At 50.3% G+C, this 22,500-nt stretch overlaps 1 protein-coding gene across 6 annotated transcripts in view; it reads right to left on the bottom strand.

Annotated features, from left to right (window-relative positions):
• Positions 1–22,500, bottom strand: part of LOC139765501 (acetylcholine receptor subunit alpha-like) — a 502,232-nt gene that overhangs the window by 275,049 nt on the left and 204,683 nt on the right. The gene's annotated exons all lie outside the window — the stretch shown is intronic.

The following is a 22,500-nucleotide window of genomic DNA, read 5'->3' as shown; positions in this document are numbered from 1 at the left end:
TCCTCCGACAGCTGTGCTGTCAATACAGCCTCCACCCTTTCCGTTCCCCCTTCCCATCCATCACCTGCGTTTCCACGTGCCCATCACGCGCGTGACTACCGACGGGCATATTACCACGTGCCTCGTCCCTTGACGTCTGCAGACGAGGCCGAGGTAAGGAGGAGGAAGTCGTCCTTCAAGTCGTCCTCCAGATGTTTTACCACACGTCGGCCCTCCGTCTGCTCACGTCGCCGGGAAAGGGGAAAGGGGGAAAGGGGAAAAGGGGAAAGGGGAAAAGGGGAAAGGGGGAAAGGGGAAAGGGGTGGGAGGTGTGTCACCTGACCCTCCAAGTTGCCTGCTAGCGAACTCTCTATCGTTATCTGGATGTGGAAAATGCCTTTCGGCCTCTCACCACACTCACTATCGCCCCTTGCCTCACACCACACCTCACTCTCCTCCCTCCCTCACCTCCTTCACTTCACACCACACCTCACCACATCTACACCTCCTCCACCTCCTCCTCCACAACCACCTCCACCCACACCCTCCTACATCTCAAGGGGAGACACTCTACAATCCACAAACATACCATCAGTCGAGGGCGTGAGCCCCGGGTACAACAGACCCACCTCAAAATTCCTTTCGACGTCTATCGGTCAGGAGGGGCGGAGGGCGAGGTATGGCTGGCTCTCGACATCTGAAGACTTTGCCTTCTTCCCCACACAACACCGCTGTCTAGGTCCATTCCTTCTCCAAACTCCCCTCTGGTCCAGGACGAGACGAACAGCCAGCAGACTCAAGTCAAAACCTCCCCTCTCTCCTCCTCCACGCCTCGTGTAATTATCCTTACGTTCAAACTGTGGAATCACCTCGTTTTCCTTCGTGGGCTCCCCACTAAATTTTTTGTTCCACATAGACATACTTTCTGCTTCGTCGTTGCCACACGAATCCAAACAACGTAAGAAGATAATCATTCCTCTTTTATATTTCGTAATCTAGTCTGTCACATGTGTGTTATCCGTTCACTCCACCGCACACGTACGTTCTTCATATACATTTTCGCCACGGTAAAACACACACACACACACACACACACACACATACACACACACCTACACATACACACACCCACCCACCCACACACACACACCCACCCACACACATACACACACCCACACACACACACGTACACACACACACACACCTATCCGTCTGGCTTTATATAAATATTCTTTCGTCTGTTTCCTTGCGCTACCTCGCTAACGCGAGAGACAGCGACAAAGTAAAATAACATATATATATATATATATAAGTCTTGTGTGGCTCTATGCACATCAGGCCCCCCGCTGCAGCCTCCAGCCGGGGTATCAAACCAATCTATCTAGATTACCAATCATTTCCATAAACGCAGACGATTCAACACTCCCGTGTGTGTGTGTGTGTGTGTGTGTGTGTCCACCTCTCCCCCAACCCCCCAACCCCGGCGGTCCTCGCGCGCGCGCGCGCCGCACCGGGGATGGTTTAAGGGTAGGGGGGGTAGAGGCTGGGGCTGGGGGGGGAGATTTTTTAACCCCCCGGGGTGGCTACGTCGTCCTCAACGCTGATTCTCACCGAAATATCATCGTCCCTCCACCACCACACCACCACACCCCAACCTCCACCACACCACCACCACTACCACACCACCACACCCCAACCTCCACCACACCACCACCACACCACCACACCCCAACCTCCACCACACCATTACCACTACCACACCACCACACCCCAACCACTACCACACCACCACCACTACCACACCCCAACCTCCACCACACCACCACCACTACCACACCACCACACCCCAACCTCCACCACACCACCACCACACCACACCACCACACCCACCTCCACCACACCACCACCACACCACCACACCCCAACCTCCACCACACCACCTACCACCTACCACACCACCACACCCCAACCTCCACCACACCACCACCACTACCACACCACCAGACCCCAACCTCCACCACACTACCACACCACCACACCCCAACCTCCACCACACCACCACCACTACCACACCACCACCACCACACCACCACACCCCAACCTCCACCACACCACCACCACTACCACACCACCACACCCCAACCTCCACCACCACCACTACCACACCACCACACCCCAACCTCCACCACACCACCACCACTACCACACCACCACACCCCAACCTCCACCACACCACACCACTACCACACCACCACACCCCAACCTCCACCACACCACCACCACTACCACACCACCACACCCCAACCTCCACCACACCACCACCACACCACCACACCCCAACCTCCACCACACCATTACCACTACCACACCACCACTACACCCACACCACCCACCTCCACCACACCACACCATTACCACACCCACCACACCCCAACCTCCACCACACCATTACCCACACCACCACCACCCCAACCTCCACCACACCACCACCACTACCACACCACCACACCACACCACCACACCCCAACCTCCACCACACCACACCATTACCACACCCCAACCTCCACCACACCACCACCACTACCACACCACCACACCCAACCTCCACCACACCACACCATTACCACACCCAACCTCCACCCACACCACCACCACTACCACACCACCACACCCCAACCTCCACCACACCACCACCACTACCACACCACCACACCCCAACCTCCACCACACCATTACCACTACCACACCACCACACCCCAACCTCCACCACACCACCACACCCCAACCTTCACCACCACACCCCAACCTCCACCACACCACCACACCCCAACCTCCACCACACCACCACCACTACCACACCACCACACCCCAACCTCCACCACACCACCACACCACCACACCCCAACCTCCACCACACCATTACCACTACCACACCACCACAACTGCAGTGTGGCAGCGTCCGGTTCTCTCCGTCGTTTTAATCGTATTCAAAACGCCCGTATTATGTCCGGTGGTGAGACAAGAGGAGGCGGCTTAACAACCATTAAGTCTGTTTAATACTTCACGACGCAAACCAGCGAATGAGGAATGCTTACTTTGATTGCCTGAGCACGACGGTGCGACCATTTGAGCACGACGGTAGGACTATTTGAGCACGACGGTACGATCATTTGAGCACGACGGTGCGACCATTTGAGTACTACGGTACGACCATTTGAGTACGACGGTACGACCATTTGAGTACGACGGTGCGACCATTTGAGTACGACGGTACGACCATTTGAGTACGACGGTACGATCATTTGAGTACGACGATACGACCATTTGAGTACGACGTTACGACCATTTGAGTACGACGGTGCGACCATTTGAGCAAGACGGTACGATCATTTGAGCACGACGGGACGACCATTTGAGCACGACGGTACGATCATTTGAGCACGACGGGACGACCATTTGAGCACGACGGTACGATCATTTGAGCACGACGGGACGACCATTTGAGCACGACGGTACGACCATTTGAGTACGACGGTACGACCATTTGAGCACGACGGTACGACCGTTTGAGCACGTCGGTACGACCCTTGGGCGCGATGGTACGACCCTTGGAGATAATGGCCTGGCCTTTTTACATACGTATACTCGCTCGTACCAGCACAATGCCTAACGAGCCACGGCCGTGGTTCACAGACGAACTGTGTGATCATCATGAGCCAAGTGACTTGGGCAACCACAGGAACCAAATTAAACTTTACCCCACTCCCCTTCATTTAGCGCTTTGCCTTACATAATCATATCATCATCTAATACTCATATGAGATAAGGCAAATACGATGACAAGGGTAGTTAAGGACGTCATCAGTCAACTAGTGTCCTGGTAATTACGTCTTGTTCTTACCAACGAGGGAAAGCCCTTCTGATACAGCAGTGGCCCTGTAAATGGCCACCAGTTCAAAAGGCCAGTGTGACAGTCAGTCAGTAAAAGGCCATATGTTTCCTGGACATTGGACACCAGTGGTGTGTTCAAAAGGCCAGTCAAGTCAGTCAGAAAAAGGCCATATGTCCCCAGGACACTGGACACCTGTGGTGGGTTTAAAAGGCCAGTGTGACAGTCAGTCAGTAAAAGGCCATATGTTTCCTGGACATTGGACACCAGCGGTGTGTTCAAAAGGCCAGTCAAGTCAGTCAGTAAAAGGCCATATGTCCCCAGGACACTGGACACCTGTGGTGGGTTTAAAAGGCCAGTGTGACAGTCAGTCAGTAAAAGGCCATATGTCCCCAGGCCATTGGACACCTGTGGTGGGTTTAAAGGCCAGTGTGACAGTCAGTCAGTAAAGGCCATATGTCCCTAGGCCACTGGACACCTGTGGTGGGTTTAAAAGGCCAGTGTGACAGTCAGTAAAGGGCCATATGTCCCCAGGCCATTGGATACACCACATCAACAAAAGCGAAGCCTTGTCCCAAGGTGGGATGGCTGTGTTGACTTAGCAAACAGAAGAAGGAGGAAGAGGCGTGTGTGTGTGTGTGTGTGTGTGTGTGTGTGTGTGTGTGTGTGTGTGTGTGTGTGTGTGTGTTCTGGGGGGATGAGGGGAGGAGGAGGAAGGGGTTGAGAGGGTGTGGTGGTGGTGGGTTGAGCGCTGAGCGCCGTCTACCCTCAGCCAGAAATCGAACCCTGGCCAATGAATGACAAGTTGATAGAGCTGACCACCACCAACCACCCATCCAACCCCAGGTGTGTAGAGCCAGTATGGGGGTAACCTTCCACATTACCAAATACACGAGAGGCTAAATCCACCTCACAATTAACGGTTAACTCATTTTTCATTCCACTCTAATTTTCAATGTTAAATGCATAGGGAAAACGCGTGAGGCTCATTTCTAATTGCTACAATGTTTTAAAGAAAATAAAAACGCCAAATGCCAGCAAGCGGCTTAGAAAAAAAAAAAAGGCAATGTGTTGTTCATTTAAAAAGCCATTTACATTGTAATAGATCATTCGTAGGGCCTTCATAAATATTCGTTCCAGACTCTGTGTTCTGTTAAATGATGTATGACTACCTTACCGTTTCATTTACCTCAAACGAAAAGTTATGGAAAAATGTATGAAAGAAGTAATCAACGAGTGTGCTGTCCAATTAATCATCACATATATATATATATATATATATACATATATATATATATATATATATATATATATATATATATATATATATATATATATATATATATATGTTATTCCCACGTATTCCCTGCGTGTCGTAGAAGGCGACTATAAGGGGAGGGGGCGGAGGGCTGGAAATCCTCCCCTCTCATTTTTAAGTTTCCAAAAGAAGGAACAGAGAAGGGGGCCAAGTGAGCAGAGACCCCCTCAAAGGCTCAGTCCTCTGTTCTTAACGCTACCTCACTAACGCGGGAAATGGCGAATAGTATGAAAAAAATATATGTGTGTGTGTGTGTGTGTGTGTGTGTGTGTGTGTGTGTGTGTGTGTGTGTGTGAGCAATAGTCTTGGAGAGAGAGGGGCGAGTATGCTGGGATGAGAGTGCCAGGGGTACTGTGCCAGTTGTTGTACGCTGATGATACACCTCTAGTGGCAGAATGGAGTGAGAAACTGCAGAAGTTGGTGACTGGGTTTGGAAGAGTGCGTAATAGGAGGAAGGTGAGAGTAAATGTAAATAAAAGCAAGGCTATTAGGGTGAGGCAGGTTAGTGGGGGTGTGAGTATTGAATGGTGGTAAATTGGAGGAAGTGTTTTAGATACCTGAGAGTGGATATGGCGGTAAATGAAACCATGAAAGCGGAAGTGAGTCATAGGGTGGCTAAGGGGGAGACTAAGTTACTAAGTTACTAAGTTACTTTTCCTTTAAATCCACACTACACCAACAACACGTCACAACATAACATTATCCAAAGATACTTATTAGTAACAGTCTGTATCAGTCGCTTTGAATATCATAACTAGAAATTATATTAACAACAATAACAACAACACTAACAACAATAATAATAATAATAATAATAATAATAATAATAATAATAATCATCATCATAATAATGATAATAATAATAATAATGATAATAATGATAATAATAATATTAATAATAATGATAATAATAATGATAATAATAATGATAATAATAATATTAATAATAATGATAATAATAATGATAATACTAATGATAATAATAATATCAATATTGATAATAATAACAATGATAATAACAACAATAATAATTAATGATAATAAAAATATAATAAAACACACACACACAAACACACACACACACACACACACACACACACACACACACACACACATATATATATATATATATATATATATATATATATATATATATATTTCCTTTTTTTCTTTTAAACTATTCGCCATTTCCCGCGTTAGCGAGGTAGCGTTAAGAACAGAGGACTGGGCCTTTGTGGAAATATCCTCACCTGGCCCCCTTCTCTGTTCCTTCTTTTGGAAAATAAAAAAAAAAAAAAACGAGAGGGGAGGATTTCCAGCCCCCCGCTCCCTCCCCTTTTAGTCGCCTTCTACGACACGCAGGGAATACGTGGGAAGTATTCTTAATCCCCTATCCCCAGGGATAATATATATATATATATATATATATATATATATATATATATATATATATATATATATATATATATATATATACTGCTACAATGGTAATGTATGGGCGTTATAACGCTAATATATATATATATATATATATATATATATATATATATATATATATATATATATATATATATATATATATATACTGGTAAGTCTATAACACTTGTGATGTGAGAGCGAAATGTGAATTTACAAACCCTAAAAAATAGAAAAAAAATAATGCACGTTAGTAAAATATGAAACGAAAAAAAAAGAGAAAAAAACCCAGAAATTCTGTTGCGTAAATGAAATTTGTATTGCTAAATGTGTTGATTTTTTTCTCCTGCTGAAATTTATATTTTTTCCTTTCTTTTTTTTTCTTTTATTTTTTTCTTTTTATTTATCTACCACACTCCGCTGACTGAGTCTTCCATGCAATGATAACATGTGGGATCGTATGTCAATGGAGAGTTAACTTCCTTCATGTATTTATCTTATCTTATCTTACCTTATCTTATTTTATCTTGTCTTATCTTATCTTATTTTATCTTATCTTATCTTATCTTATCTTATCTTATTTTATCTTATCTTATCTTACCTTACCTTACCTTATTTTATCTTATCTTATGTTATCTTATCTTACCTTATTTTATCTTATCTTATCTTATCTTATCTTATCTTATCTTATCTTATCTTATCAGTGTTTTCAGTGTCACAAGCGGTAAAGTACAGTACTGTAGACGTACTGTAATGAAGGCACATATTACTAAAGATGTGTTAAAATGGAAAGCTTATTGTGTGGTGTTGTGTGATGTTACATGGGGTGACGTAACGGAGTTACAGGGAGTAACGTAACGGAGTTACGGGGAGTAACGTAACGGAGTTACTGGGAGTGACGTAACGGAGTTACGGGGAATGGCATAACGGAGTTACGGGGAGTGACATAACGGAGTTACAGGAAGTAACGCAAAAGCGTTACAAGGAGTGACGTAACATCGATGCAGGGAGTGACGTACCAGCGTTACAGGGAGTGACGCAACATCGTTACAGGGAGTGACGTACCAGCGTTACAGGGAGTGACGTAACAGCGTTACAGGGAGTTACATAACAACGAAAAATATTGTTTCATAAAATAAATACATCACTAAAAACACATCTGCGTGAAGGGATCTGGGCCAAAATTGGAAACTTCCCCTCGAGTTAATGTGGTGGGATACGAACCCGGGATACACCGGGTTTTTTCGCGTCGCTCAAAAACTAAGCCAGAATTACCGGGGTGTGTTTTTGATGCGATCATTCACTTCTCTGTAGACACAGGGCAACAAGGACGGACGGACGGACGGACGGCACGCACGCGACGCGACGCGACGGTTTCCCGCGTTAGCGAGGTAGCGCCAGGGGGGGGAAACACAGACGGAAGGAAGCAACCACGTCCGCTCACCTCTATCGCCTGCCACACAGCTGGCGCCACCCGGTGGACGTGGCCGCCTTCCTGAGCGCTGCGGGGATGCTGTGGAAAAGTGTGTGTGTGTGTGTGTGTGTGTGTGTGTGTGTGTGTGCCACCAACACCCAAGGGTCGTACCTTCGTGTCCTCACGGGTCGTACCTTCGTGTGCTCACGGGTCGTACCTTCGTGTGCTCACGGGTCGTACCTTCGTCGTGTGCTCACGGGTCGTACCTTCGTGTGCTCACGGGTCGTACCTTCGTGTGCTCACGGGTCGTACCTTCGTGTACTCACGGGTCGTACCTTCGTGTGCTCACGGGTCGTACCGTCGCAATCAAGGATCGCAACGCATCGCGCACAGACGATCACATTGCGATATCACTGCGACAGCGTTATATATATATATATATATATATATATATATATATATATATATATATATATATATATATATATATATACATATATATATGTATATATATATATATATATATATATTTTTTTTTTTTTTTTTTCATACTATTCGCCATTTCCCGCGATAGCGAGGTAGCGTTAAGAACAGAGGACTGGGCCTTTGAGGGAATACCCTCACCTGGCCCCCTTCTCTGTTCCTTCTTTTGGAAAATTAAAAAAAAAAACGAGAGGGGAGGATTTCCAGCCCCCCGCTCCCTTCCCTTTTAGTCGCCTTCTACGACACGCAGGGAATACGTGGGAAGTATTCTTTCTCCCCTATCCCCAGGTTATTATATATATATATATATATATATATATATATATATATATATATATATATATATATATATATATATATATATATATATATATAACTCAAAATCATGAGTAAGAAAAAAAATAATACAAAATATTCGAACTGAAAGATATTCGGAAGATCCACGTACATCACAAGAGGACCCCTCTCCCCCTCACAAACCCCCTCCCCCTTCGCCCCATCAATACCCATCTCTTCCCCTCCCCCTTCGCCCCATCAATACCCATCTCTTCCCCCCCATCAATACCCATTAATATCCCTCCCCCCCATCAATACCCATCTCTTCCCCTCCCCCTTCGCCCCATCAATACCCATCTCCTCCCCCCCATCAATACCCATTAATATCCCTCCCTTAAAGTCGAGACCCATTATCTTTCCTTACCCATGATGAGTCCAGAGATGAGTAATTATCCTGTGGTTGGTGAATACGCCATCTACCACACTCATTTCCATCTATGTTGCTCAACACAAACAGGTAATTGTTAACTTAATAACTATGCCAGTTAATTAGCATGATAATATTTATCCTTTTTTCTTGTATGTTAATTGACGCGACACGGTTAATTGAAGCCCTAAATTGATGTCGCTTCATTAACGCGCAATATATATATATATATATATATATATATATATATATATATATATATATATATATATATATATATATATATGTTTATCCAAGTCTAAGCCAGGTACCTATTTTGCCGACCAAACCCTAGAGATAGACGAACAGCTGGGTTGACTGTGGACCGACGGCCGCAACCAAGATTCGAACCCATACCCTCGACCCTGTGCGGCCCCGTGAATACGTTCTCGATCAGGACACACTAACCGCTACACCACGGAGCTCCATGAACCGCTGATTGGATATATATATATATATATATATATATATATATATATATATATATATATATATATATATATATATATATATTTTTTTTTTTTTTTTTTTTTATACTTTGTCGCTGTCTCCCGCGTTTGCGAGGTAGCGCAAGGAAACAGACGAAAGAAATGGCCCAACCCCCCCCCCCCATACACATGTATGTACATACGTCCATATATATATATATATATATATATATATATATATATATATATATATATATATAATCAGCTTCTGCAAATTTCAACCGAGGCATAAATATTGGAACGCCATCTGATTTAATTGCTAATAATTTGGACCCACAATACAACAGTTTACAACAAATAACTTTTTTTTTTTTTGCAATGGCATAAACAAAACATATAAACAAATACAACGAGATACCATATTACCCATTATATATAAATCAGTAACATCTCATATATATATATATATATATATATATATATATATATATATATATATATATATATATATATATATATATATATATATATCTTTCTTTTTTCTTTCAAACTATTCGCCATTTCCCGCATTAGCGAGGTAGCGTTAAGAACAGAGGACTGGGCCTTTGAGGGAATACCCTCACCTGGCCCAATTCTCTGTTCCTTCTTTTGGAAAATTAAAAAAAACGAGAGGGGAGGATTTCCAGCCCCCCGCTCCCTCCCCTTTTAGTCGCCTTCTACGACACGCAGGGAATACGTGGGAAGTATTCTTTCTCCCCTATCCCCAGCAACAATATTCTACTATAATGAAGCCCAGAATTTCTCAAAATCCCTGGAAAGACTTTTATATCCACATAATTTGATACAAACTACACATGAATATGAGACAGTGTGGAAATGTACAGACTCACGCGTCCAACGCACACCACAAGACCAGACCTGAGTGAGGGATGTGTGTGTGTGTCCGAGGTGATGTCCCCCTTTAAACCAGTGCTTACGTAAGTAGAGTCTGGTAATGACGAAGGAGGAGCAGGAGGTGGTGATGAAGAGAAGAAGAAGAAGGAGGAGGAGGAGGAAGGGCGTATTGTCACCCTCCGTAGCGGGGCCTGGAGAGGGAGGGCTGGCTCTCTCTCTCTCTCTCTCTCTCTCTCTCTCTCTCTCTCTCTCTCTCTCTCTCTCTCTCTCTCTCTCTCTCTCTGTCTCTTCCTTCTTTCACTCACCACACCACACCACCACTTAACTTGCCCAGGACGTTGCCGAACTCGCCTTAATGAAGACACAACACCTCGCTCGCTCTCACACACACACACACACACACACACACACACACACACACACACACACACACACACACTGTAGCATTCCCTCCTTTTGTTTCCATTTCCGTGGGGGGGTCGCGCGCGCTCGCGCAGCGCGCGTGAAGACGGAGCAGCGAACCTCCCTTGACCCAACTTGAATCTAAATCATTTACCATCTATAAACACACACGCGATCATATTAAATATGAAATCTCAAGCATTCTTCTTGTTTTTTTTTTTCATTTAATATATATTACAGAATTATGTAATGGTGAAAGGGCCGGTAGCGTGATGGGCGGTGATGGTTCAACAGTGAAGTGGAATACGAAGAGGAGGGACGAGTGAGAGCGGACAGTGAAATGATGGGTCCGTGGAGGTGGTGGTCGTCCGTATTGGTGGTCGTCCGTGGTGGTGGTGGTCGTCCACCTCCTTTGCGTCGCCTGTGGCCGCCGACGTAAGTCTACGACGGACCTGGCGTCTCTACGACAGCGAGGGGGGGGGCGCGCCTGGTCACTACAGGTGTCCACGACAGCACGACCCGGCGTCCACAACGGAACGACCCGATCTCACGAAAATACGACCTGGTTGTTCTCTACAAAGCACGACTTAAGTCTCCACTACAACATGTGATCACCAATACGTAACGACCTACTACAGTACGACCAGATCACCACTACAGTACGACCTGATCTCCGCTACTTCAGGACGACCAGATCACCACTACAGTACGACCAGACCTTACTGCAGTACAACCTGATCTCCACTACAGTACGACCTGATCTTCACCACTACAGTAAGACTAGATCACCACTACAGCACGACCAGATCACCACCACAGTACGACCTGATCTTCACCACTACAGTACGACCAGATCACCACTACAGTACGTGCGACCAGATCACCACTACTATAGCACGACCAGACTTTACTACAGTACGACCAGATCACCACTACAGTACGACCTGATCTTCACCACTACAGTACGACCAGATCACCACTACTATAGCACGACCAGATCACCACTACAGTACGTGCGACCAGATCACCACTACTATAGCACGACCAGACTTTACTACAGTACGACCAGATCACCACTACTACAGTACGACCAGATCACCACTACAGTACGTGCGACCAGATCACCACTACTATAGCACGACCAGACTTTACTACAGTACGACCAGATCACCACTACAGTACGACCTGATCTTCACCACTACAGTACGACCAGATCACCACTACTACAGTACGACCAGATCACCACTACTACAGCACGACCAGACTTTACTACAGTACGACCTGATCACCACTACAGTACGACCTGATCTTCACCACTACAGTACGACCAGATCACCACTACAGTGCGACCAGATCACCACTACAATACGACCAGATCACCACTACTACAGTACGACCTGCCCTCCGCTACAGGCTGGGGACAGCGGGCGGGGGGGAACCTAACCATCTACTAAATAAATCGAAAACACACACACACACACACACACACACACACACACACACACACACACACACACACACACACACACACACACATATATATATATATATATATATATATTATATATATATATATATATATTTTTTTTTTTTCTTTTAAACTATTCGCCATTTCGCGTTAGCGAGGTGAGCGTTAAGAAAGTGACTGGGCTTTGTGGGGAAATTTTTTTTTTTTTTTTTTTTTTTTTTCCCCCTCACCTGGCCCCCTTCTCTGTTCCTTCTTTTGGAAAATAAAAAAAAAAAACGAGAGGGAGGATTTCCAGCCCCCCGCTCCCTCCCCTTTTAGTCGCCTTCTACGACACGCAGGGAATACGTGGAAGTATTCTTAATCCCCTATCCCAGGGTTATATATGAGTTCTTAATATATATATTATATATATATATATATATATATTTATATATATATATCTATATATATATATATATATATACTGCTACAATGGTATTGTATGGGCGTTCTAAACGCTAATTATATATATATTATATATATATATATATATATATTTATATATAATATATATATATATATACATATATATACTGGTAGTCTATAAACAATTGTGATGTGAGAGCGAAATGTGATTTACAAACCTAAATAAATAGAAAAAAAATAATGCACGTTAGTAAAAATATGAAACGAAAAAAAAAGAGAAAAAAACCAGAAATCTGTTGCGTAAATGAAATTTGTATTGCTAAATGTGTTGATTTTTTTCTCCTGCTGAAATTTATATTTTTTCCTTTCTTTTTTTTTTTCTTTTATTTTTTTCTTTTTATTTATCTACCACACTCCGCTGACTGAGTCTTCCATGCAATGATAACATGTGGGAATCGTATAGTCAATCGGAGAGTTAACTTCCTTCATGTATTTATCTTATCTTATCTTACCTTATCTTATTTTATCTTATCTTATCTTATCTTATCTTATTTTATCTTATCTTATCTTATCTTATCTTATCTTATTTTATCTTATCTTATCTTACCTTATCTTATCTTATCTTATCTTATCTTATCTTATCTTATCTTACCTTATCTTATTTTATCTTATCTTATCTATCTTATCTTACCTTATCTTATTTTATCTTATCTTATCAGTGTTTTCAGTGTCACAGCGGTAAAGTTTCATTACTGTAGGACGTACTGTAATGAAGGCACATATTACTAAAGATGTGTTAAAAATGGAAAGCTTATTGTGTTGGTGTGTGTGATGTTACATGGGGTGACGTAACGGAGTTACTGGGAGTAACGTAACGGAGTTACTGGGAGTGGCATAACGGAGTTACGGGGAGTGACGTAACGGAGTTACGGGGAGTGACGTAACGGAGTTACGGGGAGTGACATAACGGAGTTACAGGAAGTAACGCACAAAGCTTTACAAGGAGTGACGTAACATCGATGCAGGGAGTGACGTACCAGCGTTACAGGGAGTGACGCAACATCGTTACAGGGAGTGACGTACCAGCGTTACAGGGAGTGACGTAACAGCCGTTACCAGGGACGCATTATAAAACGATAAATATTCCGCGCCCTCCGCCCACCACCCCCACCTATATCATATCACAACCCTACCCCCCCCCTCCCACCACCCTACCCCCCCCACCATATACATTATATCAAAACATAACTACTCATTTATTCCTTATATGTTTTTCTGTTTCTACTTTCAACAAACACATCTGCAGTGAAGGGATCTGGGCCAAAATTGGAATCTTCCTCGAGTTAATGTGGTGGGATACGAACGGGATAAGGCGCGGGGCTATCCCGAAGCAAGCCCCCACTCAAACCCGCACTGCACAAACACACCTCCCCCCATACGCACCTCGATCCCCACTAACGTCCCCACTCCTAGAGATGCTGCGCACATTTCACTTTCTCTGTAAGACGCAGAGTGCGAACAAGGACGGATCGGAGCGGGTTACGGTAGGACGCGACGGACGCGAACTCGCGACGGAGTTTCCGCGTTGAGGGGCGGGTCTGTTAGCGGCCTGGGGGGGAGAACCAGTGCGGAAGGATTGCAACGCCAGTCGCTCACTCCATCGCCTGCCACACAGCTGGCGCCACCCGGTGGACGTGGCCGCTCTTCTGAGCGCGCTGCGGCGAAGCTGTGGAAAGTGTGTTGTGTGTGTGTGTGTGTGTGGTGTGTGTGTGTGTGTGTGTGTGTTGTGTGTGTGTGTGTGTGTGTGTGTGTTGTGTGTGTGTGTGTGTGTGTGTTGTGTGTGTGTGTGTGCCACCAACACCCAAGGGTCGTACCTTCGTGTGCTCACGGGTCGTACCTTCGTGTGCTCACGGGTCGTACCTTCGTGTGCTCACGGGTCGTACCTTCGTGTGCTCACGGGTCGTACCTTCGTGTGCTCACGGGTCGTACCTTCGTGTGCTCACGGGTCGTACCTTCGTGTGCTCACGGGTCGTACCTTCGTGTGCTCACGGGTCGTACCTTCGTGTGCTCACGGGTCGTACCTTCGTGTGCTCACGGGTCGTACCTTCGTGTGCTCACGGGTCGTACCTTCGTGTGCTCACGGGTCGTACCTTCGTGTGCTCACGGGTCGTACCTTCGTGTGCTCACGGGTCGTACCTTCGTGTGCTCACGGGTCGTACCTTCGTGTGCTCACGGGTCGTACCTTCGTGTGCTCACGGGTCGTACCTTCGTGTGCTCACGGGTCGTACCTTCGTGTGCTCACGGGTCGTACCTTCGTGTGCTCACGGGTCGTACCTTCGTGTGCTCACGGGTCGTACCTTCGTGTGCTCACGGGTCGTACCTTCGTGTGCTCACGGGTCGTACCTTCGTGTGCTCACGGGTCGTACCTTCGTGTGCTCACGGGTCGTACCTTCGTGTGCTCACGGGTCGTACCTTCGTGTGCTCACGGGTCGTACCTTCGTGTGCTCACGGGTCGTACCTTCGTGTGCTCACGGGTCGTACCTTCGTGTGCTCACGGGTCGTACCTTCGTGTGCTCACGGGTCGTACCTTCGTGTGCTCACGGGTCGTACCTTCGTGTGCTCACGGGTCGTACCTTCGTGTGCTCACGGGTCGTACCTTCGTGTGCTCACGGGTCGTACCTTCGTGTGCTCACGGGTCGTACCTTCGTGTGCTCACGGGTCGTACCTTCGTGTGCTCACGGGTCGTACCTTCGTGTGCTCACGGGTCGTACCTTCGTGTGCTCACGGGTCGTACCTTCGTGTGCTCACGGGTCGTACCTTCGTGTGCTCACGGGTCGTACCTTCGTGTGCTCACGGGTCGTACCTTCGTGTGCTCACGGGTCGTACCTTCGTGTGCTCACGGGTCGTACCTTCGTGTGCTCACGGGTCGTACCTTCGTGTGCTCACGGGTCGTACCTTCGTGTGCTCACGGGTCGTACCTTCGTGTGCTCACGGGTCGTACCTTCGTGTGCTCACGGGTCGTACCTTCGTGTGCTCACGGGTCGTACCTTCGTGTGCTCACGGGTCGTACCTTCGTGTGCTCACGGGTCGTACCTTCGTGTGCTCACGGGTCGTACCTTCGTGTGCTCACGGGTCGTACCTTCGTGTGCTCACGGGTCGTACCTTCGTGTGCTCACGGGTCGTACCTTCGTGTGCTCACGGGTCGTACCTTCGTGTGCTCACGGGTCGTACCTTCGTGTGCTCACGGGTCGTACCTTCGTGTGCTCACGGGTCGTACCTTCGTGTGCTCACGGGTCGTACCTTCGTGTGCTCACGGGTCGTACCTTCGTGTGCTCACGGGTCGTACCTTCGTGTGCTCACGGGTCGTACCTTCGTGTGCTCACGGGTCGTACCTTCGTGTGCTCACGGGTCGTACCTTCGTGTGCTCACGGGTCGTACCTTCGTGTGCTCACGGGTCGTACCTTCGTGTGCTCACGGGTCGTACCTTCGTGTGCTCACGGGTCGTACCTTCGTGTGCTCACGGGTCGTACCTTCGTGTGCTCACGGGTCGTACCTTCGTGTGCTCACGGGTCGTACCTTCGTGTGCTCACGGGTCGTACCTTCGTGTGCTCACGGGTCGTACCTTCGTGTGCTCACGGGTCGTACCTTCGTGTGCTCACGGGTCGTACCTTCGTGTGCTCACGGGTCGTACCTTCGTGTGCTCACGGGTCGTACCTTCGTGTGCTCACGGGTCGTACCTTCGTGTGCTCACGGGTCGTACCTTCGTGTGCTCACGGGTCGTACCTTCGTGTGCTCACGGGTCGTACCTTCGTGTGCTCACGGGTCGTACCTTCGTGTGCTCACGGGTCGTACCTTCGTGTGCTCACGGGTCGTACCTTCGTGTGCTCACGGGTCGTACCTTCGTGTGCTCACGGGTCGTACCTTCGTGTGCTCACGGGTCGTACCTTCGTGTGCTCACGGGTCGTACCTTCGTGTGCTCACGGGTCGTACCTTCGTGTGCTCACGGGTCGTACCTTCGTGTGCTCACGGGTCGTACCTTCGTGTGCTCACGGGTCGTACCTTCGTGTGCTCACGGGTCGTACCTTCGTGTGCTCACGGGTCGTACCTTCGTGTGCTCACGGGTCGTACCTTCGTGTGCTCACGGGTCGTACCTTCGTGTGCTCACGGGTCGTACCTTCGTGTGCTCACGGGTCGTACCTTCGTGTGCTCACGGGTCGTACCTTCGTGTGCTCACGGGTCGTACCTTCGTGTGCTCACGGGTCGTACCTTCGTGTGCTCACGGGTCGTACCTTCGTGTGCTCACGGGTCGTACCTTCGTGTGCTCACGGGTCGTACCTTCGTGTGCTCACGGGTCGTACCTTCGTGTGCTCACGGGTCGTACCTTCGTGTGCTCACGGGTCGTACCTTCGTGTGCTCACGGGTCGTACCTTCGTGTGCTCACGGGTCGTACCTTCGTGTGCTCACGGGTCGTACCTTCGTGTGCTCACGGGTCGTACCTTCGTGTGCTCACGGGTCGTACCTTCGTGTGCTCACGGGTCGTACCTTCGTGTGCTCACGGGTCGTACCTTCGTGTGCTCACGGGTCGTACCTTCGTGTGCTCACGGGTCGTACCTTCGTGTGCTCACGGGTCGTACCTTCGTGTGCTCACGGGTCGTACCTTCGTGTGCTCACGGGTCGTACCTTCGTGTGCTCACGGGTCGTACCTTCGTGTGCTCACGGGTCGTACCTTCGTGTGCTCACGGGTCGTACCTTCGTGTGCTCACGGGTCGTACCTTCGTGTGCTCACGGGTCGTACCTTCGTGTGCTCACGGGTCGTACCTTCGTGTGCTCACGGGTCGTACCTTCGTGTGCTCACGGGTCGTACCTTCGTGTGCTCACGGGTCGTACCTTCGTGTGCTCACGGGTCGTACCTTCGTGTGCTCACGGGTCGTACCTTCGTGTGCTCACGGGTCGTACCTTCGTGTGCTCACGGGTCGTACCTTCGTGTGCTCACGGGTCGTACCTTCGTGTGCTCACGGGTCGTACCTTCGTGTGCTCACGGGTCGTACCTTCGTGTGCTCACGGGTCGTACCTTCGTGTGCTCACGGGTCGTACCTTCGTGTGCTCACGGGTCGTACCTTCGTGTGCTCACGGGTCGTACCTTCGTGTGCTCACGGGTCGTACCTTCGTGTGCTCACGGGTCGTACCTTCGTGTGCTCACGGGTCGTACCTTCGTGTGCTCACGGGTCGTACCTTCGTGTGCTCACGGGTCGTACCTTCGTGTGCTCACGGGTCGTACCTTCGTGTGCTCACGGGTCGTACCTTCGTGTGCTCACGGGTCGTACCTTCGTGTGCTCACGGGTCGTACCTTCGTGTGCTCACGGGTCGTACCTTCGTGTGCTCACGGGTCGTACCTTCGTGTGCTCACGGGTCGTACCTTCGTGTGCTCACGGGTCGTACCTTCGTGTGCTCACGGGTCGTACCTTCGTGTGCTCACGGGTCGTACCTTCGTGTGCTCACGGGTCGTACCTTCGTGTGCTCACGGGTCGTACCTTCGTGTGCTCACGGGTCGTACCTTCGTGTGCTCACGGGTCGTACCTTCGTGTGCTCACGGGTCGTACCTTCGTGTGCTCACGGGTCGTACCTTCGTGTGCTCACGGGTCGTACCTTCGTGTGCTCACGGGTCGTACCTTCGTGTGCTCACGGGTCGTACCTTCGTGTGCTCACGGGTCGTACCTTCGTGTGCTCACGGGTCGTACCTTCGTGTGCTCACGGGTCGTACCTTCGTGTGCTCACGGGTCGTACCTTCGTGTGCTCACGGGTCGTACCTTCGTGTGCTCACGGGTCGTACCTTCGTGTGCTCACGGGTCGTACCTTCGTGTGCTCACGGGTCGTACCTTCGTGTGCTCACGGGTCGTACCTTCGTGTGCTCACGGGTCGTACCTTCGTGTGCTCACGGGTCGTACCTTCGTGTGCTCACGGGTCGTACCTTCGTGTGCTCACGGGTCGTACCTTCGTGTGCTCACGGGTCGTACCTTCGTGTGCTCACGGGTCGTACCTTCGTGTGCTCACGGGTCGTACCTTCGTGTGCTCACGGGTCGTACCTTCGTGTGCTCACGGGTCGTACCTTCGTGTGCTCACGGGTCGTACCTTCGTGTGCTCACGGGTCGTACCTTCGTGTGCTCACGGGTCGTACCTTCGTGTGCTCACGGGTCGTACCTTCGTGTGCTCACGGGTCGTACCTTCGTGTGCTCACGGGTCGTACCTTCGTGTGCTCACGGGTCGTACCTTCGTGTGCTCACGGGTCGTACCTTCGTGTGCTCACGGGTCGTACCTTCGTGTGCTCACGGGTCGTACCTTCGTGTGCTCACGGGTCGTACCTTCGTGTGCTCACGGGTCGTACCTTCGTGTGCTCACGGGTCGTACCTTCGTGTGCTCACGGGTCGTACCTTCGTGTGCTCACGGGTCGTACCTTCGTGTGCTCACGGGTCGTACCTTCGTGTGCTCACGGGTCGTACCTTCGTGTGCTCACGGGTCGTACCTTCGTGTGCTCACGGGTCGTACCTTCGTGTGCTCACGGGTCGTACCTTCGTGTGCTCACGGGTCGTACCTTCGTGTGCTCACGGGTCGTACCTTCGTGTGCTCACGGGTCGTACCTTCGTGTGCTCACGGGTCGTACCTTCGTGTGCTCACGGGTCGTACCTTCGTGTGCTCACGGGTCGTACCTTCGTGTGCTCACGGGTCGTACCTTCGTGTGCTCACGGGTCGTACCTTCGTGTGCTCACGGGTCGTACCTTCGTGTGCTCACGGGTCGTACCTTCGTGTGCTCACGGGTCGTACCTTCGTGTGCTCACGGGTCGTACCTTCGTGTGCTCACGGGTCGTACCTTCGTGTGCTCACGGGTCGTACCTTCGTGTGCTCACGGGTCGTACCTTCGTGTGCTCACGGGTCGTACCTTCGTGTGCTCACGGGTCGTACCTTCGTGTGCTCACGGGTCGTACCTTCGTGTGCTCACGGGTCGTACCTTCGTGTGCTCACGGGTCGTACCTTCGTGTGCTCACGGGTCGTACCTTCGTGTGCTCACGGGTCGTACCTTCGTGTGCTCACGGGTCGTACCTTCGTGTGCTCACGGGTCGTACCTTCGTGTGCTCACGGGTCGTACCTTCGTGTGCTCACGGGTCGTACCTTCGTGTGCTCACGGGTCGTACCTTCGTGTGCTCACGGGTCGTACCTTCGTGTGCTCACGGGTCGTACCTTCGTGTGCTCACGGGTCGTACCTTCGTGTGCTCACGGGTCGTACCTTCGTGTGCTCACGGGTCGTACCTTCGTGTGCTCACGGGTCGTACCTTCGTGTGCTCACGGGTCGTACCTTCGTGTGCTCACGGGTCGTACCTTCGTGTGCTCACGGGTCGTACCTTCGTGTGCTCACGGGTCGTACCTTCGTGTGCTCACGGGTCGTACCTTCGTGTGCTCACGGGTCGTACCTTCGTGTGCTCACGGGTCGTACCTTCGTGTGCTCACGGGTCGTACCTTCGTGTGCTCACGGGTCGTACCTTCGTGTGCTCACGGGTCGTACCTTCGTGTGCTCACGGGTCGTACCTTCGTGTGCTCACGGGTCGTACCTTCGTGTGCTCACGGGTCGTACCTTCGTGTGCTCACGGGTCGTACCTTCGTGTGCTCACGGGTCGTACCTTCGTGTGCTCACGGGTCGTACCTTCGTGTGCTCACGGGTCGTACCTTCGTGTGCTCACGGGTCGTACCTTCGTGTGCTCACGGGTCGTACCTTCGTGTGCTCACGGGTCGTACCTTCGTGTGCTCACGGGTCGTACCTTCGTGTGCTCACGGGTCGTACCTTCGTGTGCTCACGGGTCGTACCTTCGTGTGCTCACGGGTCGTACCTTCGTGTGCTCACGGGTCGTACCTTCGTGTGCTCACGGGTCGTACCTTCGTGTGCTCACGGGTCGTACCTTCGTGTGCTCACGGGTCGTACCTTCGTGTGCTCACGGGTCGTACCTTCGTGTGCTCACGGGTCGTACCTTCGTGTGCTCACGGGTCGTACCTTCGTGTGCTCACGGGTCGTACCTTCGTGTGCTCACGGGTCGTACCTTCGTGTGCTCACGGGTCGTACCTTCGTGTGCTCACGGGTCGTACCTTCGTGTGCTCACGGGTCGTACCTTCGTGTGCTCACGGGTCGTACCTTCGTGTGCTCACGGGTCGTACCTTCGTGTGCTCACGGGTCGTACCTTCGTGTGCTCACGGGTCGTACCTTCGTGTGCTCACGGGTCGTACCTTCGTGTGCTCACGGGTCGTACCTTCGTGTGCTCACGGGTCGTACCTTCGTGTGCTCACGGGTCGTACCTTCGTGTGCTCACGGGTCGTACCTTCGTGTGCTCACGGGTCGTACCTTCGTGTGCTCACGGGTCGTACCTTCGTGTGCTCACGGGTCGTACCTTCGTGTGCTCACGGGTCGTACCTTCGTGTGCTCACGGGTCGTACCTTCGTGTGCTCACGGGTCGTACCTTCGTGTGCTCACGGGTCGTACCTTCGTGTGCTCACGGGTCGTACCTTCGTGTGCTCACGGGTCGTACCTTCGTGTGCTCACGGGTCGTACCTTCGTGTGCTCACGGGTCGTACCTTCGTGTGCTCACGGGTCGTACCTTCGTGTGCTCACGGGTCGTACCTTCGTGTGCTCACGGGTCGTACCTTCGTGTGCTCACGGGTCGTACCTTCGTGTGCTCACGGGTCGTACCTTCGTGTGCTCACGGGTCGTACCTTCGTGTGCTCACGGGTCGTACCTTCGTGTGCTCACGGGTCGTACCTTCGTGTGCTCACGGGTCGTACCTTCGTGTGCTCACGGGTCGTACCTTCGTGTGCTCACGGGTCGTACCTTCGTGTGCTCACGGGTCGTACCTTCGTGTGCTCACGGGTCGTACCTTCGTGTGCTCACGGGTCGTACCTTCGTGTGCTCACGGGTCGTACCTTCGTGTGCTCACGGGTCGTACCTTCGTGTGCTCACGGGTCGTACCTTCGTGTGCTCACGGGTCGTACCTTCGTGTGCTCACGGGTCGTACCTTCGTGTGCTCACGGGTCGTACCTTCGTGTGCTCACGGGTCGTACCTTCGTGTGCTCACGGGTCGTACCTTCGTGTGCTCACGGGTCGTACCTTCGTGTGCTCACGGGTCGTACCTTCGTGTGCTCACGGGTCGTACCTTCGTGTGCTCACGGGTCGTACCTTCGTGTGCTCACGGGTCGTACCTTCGTGTGCTCACGGGTCGTACCTTCGTGTGCTCACGGGTCGTACCTTCGTGTGCTCACGGGTCGTACCTTCGTGTGCTCACGGGTCGTACCTTCGTGTGCTCACGGGTCGTACCTTCGTGTGCTCACGGGTCGTACCTTCGTGTGCTCACGGGTCGTACCTTCGTGTGCTCACGGGTCGTACCTTCGTGTGCTCACGGGTCGTACCTTCGTGTGCTCACGGGTCGTACCTTCGTGTGCTCACGGGTCGTACCTTCGTGTGCTCACGGGTCGTACCTTCGTGTGCTCACGGGTCGTACCTTCGTGTGCTCACGGGTCGTACCTTCGTGTGCTCACGGGTCGTACCTTCGTGTGCTCACGGGTCGTACCTTCGTGTGCTCACGGGTCGTACCTTCGTGTGCTCACGGGTCGTACCTTCGTGTGCTCAC

The sequence above is a fragment of the Panulirus ornatus genome, chromosome 55, assembly GCF_036320965.1.
Source record: "Panulirus ornatus isolate Po-2019 chromosome 55, ASM3632096v1, whole genome shotgun sequence".
NCBI classification, from domain to species: Eukaryota; Metazoa; Arthropoda; class Malacostraca; order Decapoda; family Palinuridae; genus Panulirus; species Panulirus ornatus.
This window is presented reverse-complemented; position numbering and strand designations above follow the sequence as displayed.